We start from the raw sequence: 16,897 nt of genomic DNA on the forward strand, positions 1-16,897 counted from the left end.
TTAGCTCGTTTGCTCTTTGTGGGAACTTGGGATTTGCAAAATGTCTGTCAGCATTTGGCACAGTGAAAACCGTACCTTGTGCTGACCATCAAGAAGGTCGAGCAACCTTCATTCAATGTGAAGGGAGAAGGCCATGCCAGAGCCATCACCAGGCATACCTTAGAACAGCATTTTTCATACTTTTTGTCCCAGGACCCACTTTTATCAACCGGCCGACCTTCATGACACATGCTGGCCGACCTTCATGACCCACGCCGCCCGACCTTCGTGACCCACGCTGGCCAACCTTCACAACACACCATTTTCGCTTACCTTTAATGCGACAGGTGAGCCTGCTTGGTCCTCATGATCCCACTTGCTTTGTCGTTCTATGTTACATTTCTGATAATGATTTCAGCTGATGATTTAAATTTTTGTAACACCCTTTGAAATAAATCAAGAGATTTGTCCTCAAACTCGCCATAGTTTAAATGTCTTTGAAGCTTTGAGGATTTTAAACTTTCATTTGCTAGTACTTCCCAGCATATAACACACATGGGCTTTGCATCCTGATTTGCATTGGCACAATTAATAAAGCCATACCTCAAGTAATCATCTTTCCACTGTTTTGTTCCCGTTTTCAGCTTCTTCTTAATGGGTTGTTTACTTGAGGCCCTGGAGCTTGCACCAGCACTGTTTTGTCCTGCCGTGGACTCTCCTGATCAGCTCTCTCCAGCAGATTTAGTTGTGAAATCCTGGCCTGTTTGTATCTCTGGCTCTCTCTTCCTTATTACGAAACAATCCATTTTCAATTCTTTACAGTCCTGTTGCTTGATGGCAGCTACAAATTGGAGGAATCTCTCCTCCGTGATTTCGCACCCAAAGCACGAAGGTACAGGGCGCATAATGTCAGTGTACGTGCTGGGTGCATGAACTGCTCTGCCGCCACTTCTGGAGGGAAGACTCGATCGCTTTTTAAAAATATATATTTTTATTCTCCTCCTTTTTCACATTTTCTCCCAAATTTACACCCACCAATAATAAACAATAATCAGCAACAAATATGTCAATCCCCATAACAACAATCCCATCCTCCTACGAAACCCCAAACATTAGCCCGCAGGTTCACATAAACAAATGACAAAAAGGAAACAGGAATCAACCATTAGCAGTGAGTTCTCCCAGTGAGACAGAGAAGACAGCCAGAGTGAGACAACAAAGAGTGAGTTTGGGAATTTGAATCGAGGTGGGAATTGAATTGAATCAGTAAGGCAGCTCCTTGTAAATTTCAGGAGTTTAAATTAATTTATATTAAGCTAGTATTGGGCATTGGGCAGTGTAGGTTAACAAGGGCTGTCCCACCCACTCACATAACTGGTTGGCAGTTAAGTGTCAGTCACTTTAATCTACTTTGATCTGAAAGCAGGTGGGGGAGGGGAGTCAATTCAGGACAGTTTAAAAAGAGCAACTTGTAACTCACTCCCAGTGAGTTCTCCCAGTGAGCCAGAGAAGACACAGCCAGAGTGAGACAGCAAAGAGTGAGTTTGGGAATTTGAATCGAGGTGGGAATTCGAAGCTGGGTGGGGAGGAAGTGCTTTTTATCCCTGGTAAGTGACTGGTAAGTAGTGTTTCTGTTTTCTGTTTCTTTTCATTGGTGTATATATATATATTTTTTTTTTTTCTTCATTGTTTATTTATTTAGTTAAATTTTGGGGGGGGAAATTGAAATTGTTCAAGTTAACCGAAGGTTTAAGACATGGCAGGAGATCTCAGACCCGTGTCATGCTCCTCGTGTGCGATGTGGGAGCTCAGGGACACGTCCACTGTCCCTGGCTCCTTCACGTGCAAGAAGTATGTCCAGTTGCAGCTCCTGTTAGACCGCTTGACGGCTCTGGAGCTGCGGATGGACTCACTTTGGAGCATCCGCGATGCTGAGGACGTCGTGGATAGCACGTTTAGCGAGTTGGTCACACCGCAGGTGAAAGGTACTGAGGGAGATAGTAAATGGGTGACCAAAAGACAGAGCAAGAGTAGGAAGGCAGTGCAGGTGTCCTCTGCGGTCATCTCCCTGCAAAACAGATATACCGCTTTGGATACTGTTGAGGGAGATGGCTCACCAGGGGAAGGCAGCAGCAGCCAGGTTCATGGCACCGTGGCTGGCTCTGCTGCGCAGCTGGGCAGGAAGAAGAATGGCAGGGCTATAGTGATAGGGGACTCAATTGTAAGGGGAATAGACAGGTGGTTCTGTGGACGAAATCGAGACTCCAGGATGGTATGTTGCCTCCCTGGTGCAAGGGTCAAGGATGTCTCGGAGCGGCTGCAGGACATTCTGGGGGGGAGGGTGAACAGCCAGCTGTCGTGGTGCACGTAGGCACCAACGATATAGGTAAAAAACGGGACGAGGTCCTCCAAGCTGAATTTAGGGAGCTAGGAGTTAAACTAAAAAGTAGGACCTCAAAGGTAGTAATCTCAGGATTGCTACCAGTGCCACGAGCTAGTCAGAGTAGGAATGTCAGGATAGAGAGGATGAATACGTGGCTCGAGAGATGGTGCAAGAGGGAGGGATTCAAATTCCTGGGACATTGGAACCGATTCTGGGGGAGGTGGGACCAGTACAAACCGGACAGTCTGCACCTGGGCAGGACTGGAACCGATGTGTTTGCTAGAGCTGTTAGGGAGAGTTTAAACTAATGTGACAGGGGGATGGGAACCGATGCAGGAAGTTGGAAGGTAGTAAAACAGGGACAGAAATAAAAGGCAGTAAGGGGGAAAGTGTAAGGCAGAGAAGCCATAGTCAAAATTCAAAAAGGGCGACAGTACAAGGTACAGTGACTGAGGGGAGCTCAGTGAATAGGACCAGGAATACTAAAAGGAATAAAACGGGAAGTGAAAACATTATTGGTAAGCGATGCGGCAGGTTGTTACAGGAAGATGTGGGTTCGACGACAAGGAAAATTAGGAGAAAGGTTAAGAGGAAATATAACTTAGGAGAGGTTACTGATCGAGGTGTTAAGATTAAGAACAGAGGTAAAAAAGCCAACATAAGTGTACTTTACCTGAATGCTCGTAGTATTCGGAATAAGGTAAATGAGTTGATGGCGCAAATCATCGTGAATGACTATGATTTAGTGGCCATTACTGAAACATGGTTAAAGGATGGTCACGACTGGGAGTTAAATATCCGAGGGTATCAAACTTTTCGGAAGGACAGAGTGGATGGTAAGGGAGGTGGTGTAGCTCTGTTATTTAAGGATGACATCCGGGCAACAGTAAGGGATGACATCGGTGCTATGGAGGATAAGGTTGAATCCATTTGGGTGGAAATCAGGAATAGTAAGGCGAAAAAGTCACTGATAGGAGTAATCTATAGGCCACCAAATAGTAACATTATGGTGGGGCAGGCTATAAACAAAGAAATAACAGATGCATGTAGAAATGGTACAGCAGTTATCATGGGGGATTTTAATCTACATGTTGATTGGTTTAACCAGGTCGGTCAAGGCAGCCTTGAGGAGGAGTTTATAGAATGTATCCGCGATAGTTTCCTCGAACAGTATGTAATGGAACCTACGAGGGAACAAGCGGTCCTAGATCTGGTCCTGTGTAATGAGACAGGATTGATTCAGGATCTCCTAGTTAGGGATCCTCTCGGAAGGAGCGATCACAATATGGTGGAATTTAAAATACAGATGGAGGGTGAGAAGGTAAAATCAAGCACTAGTGTTTTGTGCTTAAACAAAGGAGATTACAATGGGATGAGAGAAGAACTAGCTAAGGTAGACTGGGAGCAAAGACTTTATGGTGAAACAGTTGAGGAACAGTGGAGAACCTTCCAAGTGATTTTTCACAGTGCCCAGCAAAGGTTTAAACCAACAAAAAGGAAGGACGGTAAAAAGAGGGAAAATCGACCGTGGATATCTAAGGAAATAAGGGAGAGTATCAAATTGAAGGAAAAAGCATATAAAGTAGCAAAGATCAGTGGGAGACTAGAGGACTGGGAAATCTTTAGGGGGCAACATAAAGCTACTAAAAAAGCTATAAAGAAGAGTAAGATAGATTATGAGAGTAAACTTGCTCAGAATATAAAAACAGATAGTAAAAGTTTCTACAAATACATAAAACAAAAAAGAGTGGCTAAGGTAAATATTGGTCCTTTAGAGGATGAGAAGGGAGATTTAATCATGGGAGATGAGGAAATGGCTGAGGAACTGAACAGGTTTTTTGGGTCGGTCTTCACAGTGGAAGACACAAATAACATGCCAGTGACTGATGGAAATGAGGCTATGACAGGTGAGGACCTTGAGAGGATTGATATCACCAAGGAGGTAGTGATGGGCAAGCTAATGGGGCTAAAGGTAGACAAGTCTCCTGGCCCTGATGGAATGCATCCCAGAGTGCTAAAAGAGATGGCTAGGGAAATTGCAAATGCACTAGTGATAATTTACCAAAATTCACTAGACTCTGGGGTGGTCCCGGCGGATTGGAAATTAGCAAACGTGACACCACTGTTTAAAAAAGGAGGTAGGCAGAAAGTGGGTAATTATAGGCCAGTGAGCTTAACTTCGGTAGTAGGGAAGATGCTGGAATCTATCATCAAGGAAGAAATAGCGAGGCATCTGGATGGAAATTGTCCCATTGGACAGACGCAGCATGGGTTCATAAAGGGCAGGTCGTGCCTAACTAATTTAGTGGAATTTTTTGAGGACATTACCAGTGCGGTAGATAACGGGGAGCCAATGGATGTGGTATATCTGGATTTCCAGAAAGCCTTTGACAAGGTGCCACACAAAAGGTTGTTGCATAAGGTAAAGATGCATGGCATTAAGGGGAAAGTAGGAGCATGGATAGAGGATTGGTTAATTAATAGAAAGCAAAGAGTGGGGATTAATGGGTGTTTCTCTGGTTGGCAATCAGTAGCTAGTGGTGTCCCTCAGGGATCAGTGTTGGGCCCACAACTGTTCACAATTTACATAGATGATTTGGAGTTGGGGACCAAGGGCAATGTGTCCAAGTTTGCAGACGACACTAAGATAAGTGGTAAAGCAAAAAGTGCAGAGGATACTGGAAGTCTGCAGAGGGATTTGGACAGGCTAAGTGAATGGGCTAGGGTCTGGCAGATGGAATACAATGTTGACAAATGTGAAGTTATCCATTTTGGTAAGAATAACGGCAAAAGGGATTATTATTTAAATGATAAAATATTAAAACATGCTGCTGTGCAGAGAGACCTGGGTGTGCTCGTGCATGAGTCGCAGAAAGTTGGTTTTCAGGTGCAACAGGTGATTAAGAAGGCAAATGGAATTTTGTCCTTCGTTGCTAGAGGGATGGAGTTTAAGACTAGGGAGGTTATGCTGCAATTGTATAAGGTGTTAGTGAGGCCACACCTGGAGTATTGTGTTCAGTTTTGGTCTCCTTACTTGAGAAAGGACGTACTGGCACTGGAGGGTGTGCAGAGGAGATTCACTAGGTTAATCCCAGAGCTGAAGGGGTTGGATTACGAGGAGAGGTTGAGTAGACTGGGACTGTACTCGTTGGAATTTAGAAGGATGAGGGGGGATCTTATAGAAACATATAAGATTATGAAGGGAATCGATAGGATAGATGCGGGCAGGTTGTTTCCACTGGCGGGTGAAAGCAGAACTAGGGGGCATAGCCTCAAAATAAGGGGAAGTAGATTTAGGACTGAGTTTAGGAGGAACTTCTTCACCCAAAGGGTTGTGAATCTATGGAATTCCTTGCCCAATGAAGCAGTAGAGGCTCCTTCATTAAATGTTTTTAAGATAAAGATAGATAGTTTTTTGAAGAATAAAGGGATTAAGGGTTATGGTGTTCGGGCCGGAAAGTGGAGCTGAGTCCACAAAAGATCAGCCATGATCTCATTGAATGGCGGAGCAGGCTCGAGGGGCCAGATGGCCTACTCCTGCTCCTAGTTCTTGTGTTCTTATGTTCTTATAGTCACCCTTAAGACACACAGCCCCCCTCCCCCCAACCTTCCCACCCATCCCCCCCAACTAATGTTCGATGTTATCCAGTGCTTGAAAGTGCTTGATGAATAATGCCCATGAATTGTAGAACCCCTCCGTCCTTCCTTTCTCAAGAGTCAAGAAGTCCAACAGGTCTCCCTGCCACGCCAGGGCACAGGATGGAGTGGCTGCTCTCCATCCCAACAGGATCCGCCTTCGGGCGATCAACGAGGCGAAGGCTACGATATCTGCCTCCGCACCCGTTTCCAACCCTGGCTGGTCCGACACCCCGAATATAGCCTCCCGGGGACCCAGGTCCAGTTTCACGTGCACCACCTTGGAAATTACCCTGAAAACCTCCTTCCAGTAATCCTCTAGGTTTGGACAGGACCAAAACATATGAACGTAATTAGCGCCCCCCCCCCCCCCCACAACACTCACACACATCTTCTACTCCTACAAAGAATCTGCTCATCCTCGCCCTCGTGAGGAGTGCTCTGTATACTACCTCCAGCTATATCAACCCCAATCTCGCGCTCGAGGTGGAGGCATTCACTCTCCGGAGCACCTCACACCAGAACCTCTCCTCCATAGCCTCTCCCAACTCTTCCTCCCACTTTGCTTTGATCCCTTCCAGTGGTGCCTTTTCCTCTTCCAAAATAGCTCCGTAAACCGCTGACACTACCCCCTACTCCAGCACCTCCTCCAGCAATGTGGAGGCTGCCTCCACCGGGAAGCTCTGTATCTCCTTTCTCGCAAAATCCCGAACCTGCATGTACCTAAACACTTCCCCCAGCTCCAGCCTATACTTCGCTTCCAGCTCCTTCAGTCCTGCAAACTGACCCCTAAGAAACAAAATCTTTTAGCGTCTTAATCCTCTTCTCCTCCCATTTCTGAAAATTTCCATCCCACCTCCCTGGCTCAAATCTGTGGTTCCCCCGAATCGGCATTTCCCTTGACCCTGCCCCCAACCCAAAGTGTTGGCGAAACTGCCTCAAAATTCTCAATGAAGCTATTATTTCCGGACTCCCTGAGTATTTCCCCGGAGCTATCGGGAGCGGCGCTGTTGCTAGTGCTTACAGTAACTGCCTCCAAATTCTCAATGAAGCTATTATTTCCGGACTCCCTGAGTATTTCCCCGGAGCTATCGGGAGCGGCGCTGTTGCTAGTGCTTACAGTCTCGACCCCCTGCACAAACTCTCCTCCATTCTGACCCACTGGGAATCAACCCCTCTGACCCAGCTCCGCACCTTCTCCATATTCGCCGCCCAGTAATAATATATCAGGTTCGGAAGACCCAAACCCCCTGCCTGCCTTCCCCTCTGTAGCAGCACCTTTCTCACTCTGGCCACCTTCCCTCCCCATATAAATGAGGTAATCCTTCTCTCAATCTCTCTGAAAGCCTTTGGCAGGAAAATCGGCAGGCATTGAAAAATAAACAGAAATCGCGGCAACACATTCATTTTAACCGCCTGTACCCGACCCGCCAGTGACAGAGGGACACCATCCCACCTTGCCAGATCAACTTTCACTCTCCCCACCAAACTAGAGATGTTGTACCTGCGAAGCCTCCCCCACTCCCGGGCAACCTGCACCCCCAGATACCTAAAGTGAGTCCCTGCCCTACGGAATGGCAGCCCCCCCACACCTGCCCCCCCACACCTGCCCCCACCCCTGGCCAAGACACCACAAAATAATCACTCTTGTCTCGATTGAGCTTGTACCCCGAGAAAGACCCAAATACTCGAAGCAGCTCCAATATTCCTCCTATCGACACACTCGGTTCTGACACGTATAAGCAAGCTGTCGGGATATAAGAACACCCTATGCTCTATCCCCCCCCCCCCCCCCCGCACTATTCCTTTCCATGCTATCAAACTTCTTAATGCGATTGCCAACGGCTCAATTGCAAGTGCAAACAGCAGGGCGGACATAGGACATCACTGCCTCGTCCCACGATGGAGAGAAAAGTATCTCGAGCTGATGTTGTTTGTGCGGACACCCGCCCTCGGCTCCTTATATAGTAGCTTTACCCAGTTTATAAATCTTGGTCCAATCCCAAACCGCTCCAGAACTGCCATTAAGTACCCCCATTCTACCCGGTCAAACGCCTTCTCAGCATCCAATGCCACAACCACCTCTGTTTCCTTCCCCTCCGCCGGTGCCATAACGACGTTCAATACCCTTCTAACGTTTGAAAAGAGCTGCCTCCCTATCACGAACCCCGTCTGATCTTCACCTATAACCTTCAGGAGGCACTCCTCCAGCCTACCCGCCAGTACCTTCGCCAATACTTTTACGTCCACATTCAGAAGTGATATGGGCCGATACGACCCACACTCCGTCGGATCCTTATCTTTTTTTAGCAACAGTGAAATCGATGCCTGCCCCAAAGTTTGTGGCAACACCCCCTTCCCTTTCGCCTCTTCAAACATCCCCACCATCAGGGGCACCAGCTTATCCTTGAATTTTTTATAATATTCCACCGGGAACCCATCTGGCCCTGCCACTTTCCCCGACTGCATCCTCCAAATCGCATCCTTTATCTCCTGCTCCACTATTGCTCCTTCTAATGTAGCCCTGTCCCCCCTCCCCTAATCTCGGGTACTCCAACCCATCTAGAAATTCCTGCATCTCACGGTCTCCCCCAGGTGGCTCTGACCTGTACAACCTCTCATGAAACTCCTCAAAAACCTTGTTAATCAGATCTGGAGCCACCACCAACTTCCCTGCCCTATCCCTCACCTGAAGAATTTCCCTTGCCGCTGCTTCCCTCCGGAGCTGACCTGCTAACATACTCCATGTTCATAAACTGCACCCTTTGCTCGTCTCAGTTGGCGCACCGCCTTCCTGGTAGACAGTCGGTCGAAGCTCGCCTGTAGTTCCTTCCTCTTTTCCAGCTTCGCTGGGTCCCCATCTACTGCATAACTCCTATCAAACCCCAACATCTCATCTATTGCCCTCTGCCGCTCCAACCTCTCCTCTTTGTCCACCCTGGCCTTAAACAAAATTACCTCGCCCCTCACTACCGCCTTTAGAGCCTCCCAGACAACTGCCTTCGACACCTCACCCGTACAGTTGAAACCTTCATATTCCTTAATTACCTTTTCATTTTTCTCACGGAACACTTGGTTCCCCAAAAGTCCCACATCCAATTTCCACCCTGGCCTCTGCGCTACCCCTTCTCCAGCACCATATCCACCCAATGCGGAGCGAGATCTGACACTGCAATTACCGAGTATTCCGTCCCCTTAACCCCAGCCAGCAAAGCCTTCCCCACCACAAAAAAGTCGATCCGCGAGTATACCTTATGGACTGCTGAGAAAAACGAGTACTCCCGTTCCCTTGGGTGCAGAAACCTCCAAGGGTTCACCCCTCCCATTTCCACCATTAGCCCAGCCAGTGCTTTCACCCCCCCCCCCGATGGGACCAGTGAGCGCGGCCGTGACCTGTCCAACCTTGGCTCCTGCACCAAGTTCCAGTCCCTCCCCACTATCAGTTTGTGTGTGTCCAAGCCGGGGATGGCCCCAAACACCTTCTTCGCGATTCCCACATCGTCCCAATTGGGACTGTATACACTTAACAGCGCCACTAATCTCCCCTCCAGAGCCCCTGTCACAATCACATACCTACCCCCTGATCTGCCACCACCTTCTCCATCTGGAAGCGTACCCTTTTGCTGATCAGTACCGCTACCCCGCGAGCCCTTCCGTCAAATCCAGAGTGAAACACTTGACTAACCCAGCCCTTTTTAAGTCTCACCTGATCCTTCACCCTCAAGTGAGTCCCCTGCTGCATTGCCAAACTTTTAAGATGCACAAGCACCCTTGACCTCTTGACCGGACCTCCTAACCCTCTCACAGACTCGATCGCTTTTAAAAACAAATTTGGTCCTGGGACAATGTGCTGACATCAGGAGGAGGCGGTCTGTTCCAGTGGGCTCCAGGCCTGTGGGGCAGACACATCTGAGGGGGCACGTATGAGTGGGAAAGTGGGATGGCCGGCATTCTTGAAAACCAGTTACGGCATACATTTCTAAAAGCCGGTCGCGGCCATTGGGCACTTCTCCAACGATCGGGAATGCTGCGCCACCCGCGGGTTGCGGCCCTAACTTTGAAAAACCCAGTCTTGGAATAAGGTACAACTCTAACGAATCTACTACCAGGGTTACCTGAAAATCAAACACCAAAAACAGTGGCAATAGACGGAGTTTAAAAGAAATCCACAATCAACAGCTCAGGAGGAGGAGGCTCTGTGAACATTCCTATCCAACCATAGTGGAGGCTACTATGAATTCAAGAGCCAGAACTGACATGGTTGCACACATCTTCAGCCAAAAATATTGAGTTGGATGGTCTTCGCCTTCCACCATCATAGATATCAATATCAAACCAATCTTTTTTCAAATAAATTTAGAGTATTCATTTATTCCAATTAAGGGCAATTTAGCGTGGCCAATCCACCTAGCCTGCCCATCTTTTGTGTTGGGGGGGGGGCGAGACCCACGCAAACACGGGGAGAATGTGCAAACTCCACACGGACAGTGACCCAGAGCCAGGAACGACCTGGGACCTCGGCGCCGTGAGGCAGCAGGGCTAATCCACTGCGCCACCGTGCTGCCCTTCCAAACCAATTTTATTCATTATTAACCATCTAATAAGTGCAAATAAAGGTAATGAGCCCGAACAATTTCCCAGCTGAAGTACTGAAGACCTGTGCACCAAAGTAAACTACTTCCTTAGACAGGCTGTTCGAGTACATCTGTGACACTGGCATGTACCTAAAAATATAATAGACTGATCAGGTACATTCCAACCCAAAACAAAAGAGGAAATCGAATCCAGGTAATCATTACCACATCAACTACCTCCTAAAAATCATTAAATTATGGAAGGAGTCATCCATAGCATCTTTATAACTATTACAAGGGTACTGTCGTACAGGAATAAGGAAAACTTGCTATAATAATAGAACTGTAGTGGAGTACTGTGGACAGTTTGGGTCTCCATATTGAAGGAAGGCTTTTCTTGCATTGGAAGTGATTTAGCAAAGGCTTGCTAGATCAATTCTTAGAATGAGGGTTGTCCAATGATGAGAGGGTGAATAAATTCGGCTGATACTTTTTCAAGTTTAGAAGAATGAAAGGTGATCTCATGGAACCACATAAGGTTCTGAGGGGGTTTGATAGGATAGACATTGAGAAGCTGTTTCCCCTGGCTAGAAAATCCAGAACACGGGCACTGCCTTAGGACCAAAACTTTAAGACCAAGATGAGAAGAAATTTATTCACTCAGAGGATTTGGAATCATTCACTCCAGATCATGGATGTTCCATCATTGAGTATATTTATGGTTGGGATAGACAAATCTTGGCCTCTCAGAGAATCCATTGATATTGGGACCAGGCAAGAAAGTGTAGTTTAGGAAGAGGATCAGCAATGATTCTATTTAATGTCAGAGCAGGTTCGAGGGGCCATATACCTCGCTCCTATTTCTTATTTCCTTATCAAGCAATGCTTGTTCACCAATGTTCATTTCAAATTCTGCGAGAACCACACATCGTCATCATCAAACCTCATTGAAACCTTGATCCACACATGAATGCAAGAACTAAATACCAGGGGTGGGATTCTCCGACCAATCTCCGGGGAATAGACTGAATCCCGCCCCCGCCGGCTTCCGAATTCTCCGGCGCCGGAGATTTGGCGAGGGTGGGAATCGCGGCGTGCCGGTCAACGGCCGCTAGCAGCGGCCCCCCCTGGTGATTCTCCGGCCCGCGATGGGCCGAGTGGCCGTCTGTTTTTTGCCGGTCCCGCCGGCGTAAATTAGAGTAGGTCCTTACGGACGGGACCTGGTGGCGCGGGCGGCCTCCGGGGTCCTTGGGGGGGGGGGGGTATCTGGCCCCGGGAGATGCCCCCACGGTGGCCTTGCCCGCGATCGGGGCCCACCGATCCACGGGCGGGCCTGTGACGTGGGGGCACTCTATTCCTCCGCGTCGGCTGCTGTTCCTCCGCGATGGCCGATGAGGAGATGAACCTCCCCCTGTGCATGCGCTGGGATGATGCCAGCACACGCTGGCGTTCCTGCACATGCGCCAACTCACGACGGTCGGTGGAGGCCCTTCGGTGCTGGTTGGCGTGGTGCCAAGCCCCTTCCCCGCCGGCGCGACGCAAAGCACTCTGGCGCCGGCCTAGCCCCTGAAGGTGCGGAGGATTCCGCACCTTTGAGGCGGCCCGACGCCGGAGTGGTTCATGCCACTCCTTCCTGCCGGAGTTGTCCACCCCACAGAATCCCGCCCCAGATGAGAGATGAGAATAACATGTGAACATTTGATGAAGTATTGCACCAAGGAACCGTATAAGTGGATGGCATCAAACTGGATGCAAATAGAGATTTCTGAGGATATTAGAAATCAGTTATTATAGCCCCATGATGTCATTGCATGGTGTCTTCAGTTGCTTCATTAAGAACCTTTCCTCCATCACAGGAGTGGGACTGTTCGCCGATGGTTCCGCAGTGTCCAGATCCACTTGCAACTCCCCTGATAATGAAAGGTCTGTGCAAGCTAGAAGAGGACCTCGTTAAAATAAGACATGAGTTGTCAACTTTCAGGTTACATCTTTACAATATAAATGCCATGTAATGGCTATCTCAGGCAAGAAAAAGCCCAGAAACCTCCATTTGAACTTTGGTAGCACTACTATGTTATGGGCCAGGGTTGAACAACTCCAAAGTATATTATGGAGTTCACCTGACCTATAACTGTTTATTGATTTTGGTTACGATAAGCACAAGAGCCTGCCTTTCAGGTGTTATTTAACAGCATTCTTAGAAGCTTTTAATCAAAAAACAAGCTTTGTTTGACAAATCTAGGTGACATTTGCATAATCATACACAGTAAGAATTATGATCAACTACAAACATAAAGACCCCACACAGCTGCCAAAACCTATGTATAACCCTTAACGAATTCCCGCTTAACTGTTCCAATTTTATAACAAGATCCCATAAACCAAAAACCCCTTTCTACAAAACAGTAGGTAACTATAATAATTGGGTTTCTTCCTTGGAATAACTCTTGAAATTTGAAAACAGAGAGACAGGCCAAAAATACTTCTCTGTCTGAGTCTACAGCAGCCAAATGTGAAAACAAAAGTAAATGCTCAGAGCCACAAACCAGCTCCAAACCCAAAGCAAAAGTAAAACCAACTCCCAGAGCCACAGCCCAGCACCGCCTACACAATGACATCACTGAAGCCATGTGATAAGACAAAAACATTTATTAAAGGGACATTTCTTTGACAACCATCAGAAAGTTCCCCCACAACAACTTGGCAGATACCATTGATCAAAAACTTAATTGCAGCAGCCATATCAATATCACAGCTATGAGAGGAGGGCACAAGCTGGGTACTCTGCAATGGCACATCTCCTGACTCCTCAAAGCCTCTCCAAAATCCAAGATTTAAGTCGAGAGTTTGATAAAATATTCACAATGTGCCTTACAACGGTCATATGAGGAGGGATACAAATATGACTCCTGACCATGGCAGGGTTTTAGAAGGATGAAGGTATTCATTCAATGTCTGTGTTTAACAATTTACATACTGATTGAAAAGAAACAAATCTGACAGGTTTTCTTCAGGTTAAAACAAAAAGGGGTTAGATTTTACTGAGTTAAAAAAGAAACAGAGAAAGATAGCTAAATACTTTTAAAAGTAAACCCACGCTCCTTGAACTTTTGCTACTCACATTCACACACAAGCACGTAAAATCTACAAGTTATACTGTAGGTAGTTACTTTTGTAGCAATATTAAAGTTTAATGCTGAAAATGCTAAGAAAAGAACTTGCAATTTCACTGTTTTCGTCTTTGTTTGGTCACTGTGGCTACGGCAGAAACATTTCCCTATATCTTTAGATTCTGGGAGTTGAGTTGAAGTCTGTGTAACTGCAATTGCTGGGTTAAAACATCCTTTTATTCTGCAATCCATCTCTTCCAGAAGTCGATGCATTTTGCGCCTGACGTTCTTTTTGATGGAAAATTCAGTATCTCTGCTGGATTTTTAAACTATAAGAGATGGGGCTAACTTGGGAGAGGAGGGAAGGGAGCTCATTACTACTTCATTGGCAGCTTTCCAGAATACTGACTACTTCTGTCTTTAGCAGCTTAGATTAAAGAGGTTTCAAAATGATTACTTCAGTAACATGACCACTCTCTCCCATAATGATTTCAGAATGGGTTTATTTATCGATGTCTGAACCTTACAGTTCTTTTTGTTTCATGACTGGGGCTGAGTAGTTTCTGTGATGTCCCAGCCATTTAGGGCAGCATGGTAGCACAAGTGGATGGAACTGTGACTTCACAGCGCCAGCGTCCCAGGTTCGATTCCCTGCTGGGTCACTGTCTGTGTGGAGTCTGCACATTCTCCCCTGTCTGAGTGGGTTTTCTCCGGGTGCTCTGGTTTCCTCCCACAGTCCAAAGACGTGCAGGTTAGGTGGATTGGCCATGCTAAATTGCACTTAGTGTCCAAAAGGTTTAGGAGGGATTATTGGGTTACAGGGATAGGTTGGAAGTGAGGGCTTAATGTAGGTCGATGCAGACTCGATGGGCTGAATGGCCTCCTTCTGCACTGTATGTTCTATGTTCTATATTCATTAACCTCCTGAATGAGCCATTATCCATCTTGACGAGATAGGAAGTCATATTTCCATATAACCATTGATGTGGCAAATGTTATGTTTCTGCTTGAGAGGTAGTCTTATAGAAATGCAAAATGCTATGACCAGGGCATTTCAGGAAATCCCTTTGAAATGGTTCTTGCCATCCTGAGGTGTGAAATTTCAGAGAAGGGTGTCATGCATGTCTGAATTTCAGTTCACATGGGAACTCTCCAGAAGCTAGTCAACTTGCAAGACTAGACATCTTCACCAATCATTCGCTAACAAGTATGATTGTCCATCTAAGAAACTCTGTGTTATTGGGTTCTGGGGTTCTTGCACACTGATGAGCTGGATCCTAGAGCAGACATTTGGCAGGTGTTCCCGGGACATAGGATTGGTCTTTGGATTCTAGATCGCTGGTATCCCTTTCCCGGGCTCGTTTTCTGGGTTCCATCTTGTCGTCAGGTGTCCTTGATGAATTATGTCCCTTCAATCAGGAAGTTCCTCCAAGTGGGCCTCTTCTGAGCAAGGCTTCCCCATGCACTGATGTTTATGTAGCATTTCTTGAGGTAAGCCTTCAGGGTGTTTTTGAAGTGCTTCCTTTGTCTTCCTCTTGTTTGGGTACTTTCCTTGAGATAGGTGAAGAAGATTTACTTTGGCATTCAGGACTCTGACATCCTAAGCACATGGCCGGCCCAGCAGAGTTGTATCCAGATGATAATGGCTTCGATGCTGGTGCTCTTGGCTCCTTCAAGGACACTGTCCTCCCAGCTGATGCAGAGAATACACCTCAGACAGCATTGATGTTACCTCGCCAGCAGGGTGTTGAGGTAGTGTTTGTATATGGTGCAAGTTTCTGAGCTGTATAAAAGAGTTGGAAGGACGACTGTCTTGTACATGTGCATCTTGGTTGGATTCAGCACAAATGTCGCGGTCATCAAAGACTCTCGTCCTTGGCCGTCCAAAGGAGGCTGTGGCGGACTGGATCCGATGTTGGATCTCCGCATTGATATCAGCCTTAGATGAGAAGTGGAAAATGTTTTGTTGATCTTGATGGAAGGAGAAACCAGATCTTGCCCCGGGGGAGGGGGGGGGGGGTAAAGAACCTGAGTCTTCCTGAGGTTGAGGCTGAGACCGGTTCTTTGGTATGCTTCTAGGAAGGTATCAAGCATCATTTGGAGGTTGTCTTCTGAGAGACTGGAGATTTTGATTTATTATTGTCACATGTATTAGTATATAGTGAAAATTATTGTTTCTTACATGCTGTACAAACAATGCATACCGTACATAGTGTCAGACGTTTTAGTTGCTGTGAAATGAAGAGTCTAAAGTTCTTGTTCCTTTTCACCAAACACCATTTATTTCACTTCCACAGCCTCTGCACAAAACTCTTAACAACACACCACCTGACAGAGGCCACCTGAAACCCCTTTACATATCAGTGTCAATTAATGGATACTTAACATAAATGAGACAACTAATTGCAATGTCTCTTAACCCATTACTTAACAGTCTCCCCTTCCTTGGAGAAAAAAATAATTAGGTGGCAACAAAATTTCAAGAAACTCAAAAACACACACATAATGTCCACCTCTTTTCTTTTTGTTTTTTTTGTTTGGACGAGAAAGAAAAAAAACAGTCACAGAAACAAGCGCCCTTCATTAACAATGTCCAAAGGTTTCTGTGAACTCGCCCCTCTTTTCGTAAAACAGTCTGACAGTTGATAGCTCCTGTCGACCCATTTAATTTTTGTTATTTCCCCTCTGTCCAACATCTGCTTCAAATTTGCGATGTCTATCCGTAACCTCTTTTAATTTACACTTTTTGTAGAGTGCATATTTTCCATCAGGGATTTATTGTCGATGTGACAGTCAATAAGTATATTACCCAAATCCCCTAATCCCAAAATTTCTGTCAATATCATACTTATATAAAAAGCCATATCCACCGCCTCTACAAGGCTTAACGCCTCAGCAGCCAAAGTGCTTTTTACCACTCTCCTTATTTTCTTGGTTTCCCACATAAGTGGGCAACATTTACCATTGTTCCCCAAAATGAAAATTATAAAACCTCCTGCGCTTGAAACACCATCACATAAATTTGCATAGGACGCATCACTATAAACTATGAGTTTCAAGTGCTTAAGGTCACCTAAAACTGGGAATTTCAAAACACACTCCTGCATTTTTAGTTTGGCCAACGCTTTATTTGCTCTTATTATGTCTTCCACTTTGGGATCATTCATTTTTGTACTCAACTCTAAGACATCAAAACTCACGTCCGGTCTAGTCTG

Source organism: Scyliorhinus torazame, chromosome 8 (assembly GCF_047496885.1).
Source record: "Scyliorhinus torazame isolate Kashiwa2021f chromosome 8, sScyTor2.1, whole genome shotgun sequence".
Taxonomy (NCBI): Eukaryota; Metazoa; Chordata; class Chondrichthyes; order Carcharhiniformes; family Scyliorhinidae; genus Scyliorhinus; species Scyliorhinus torazame.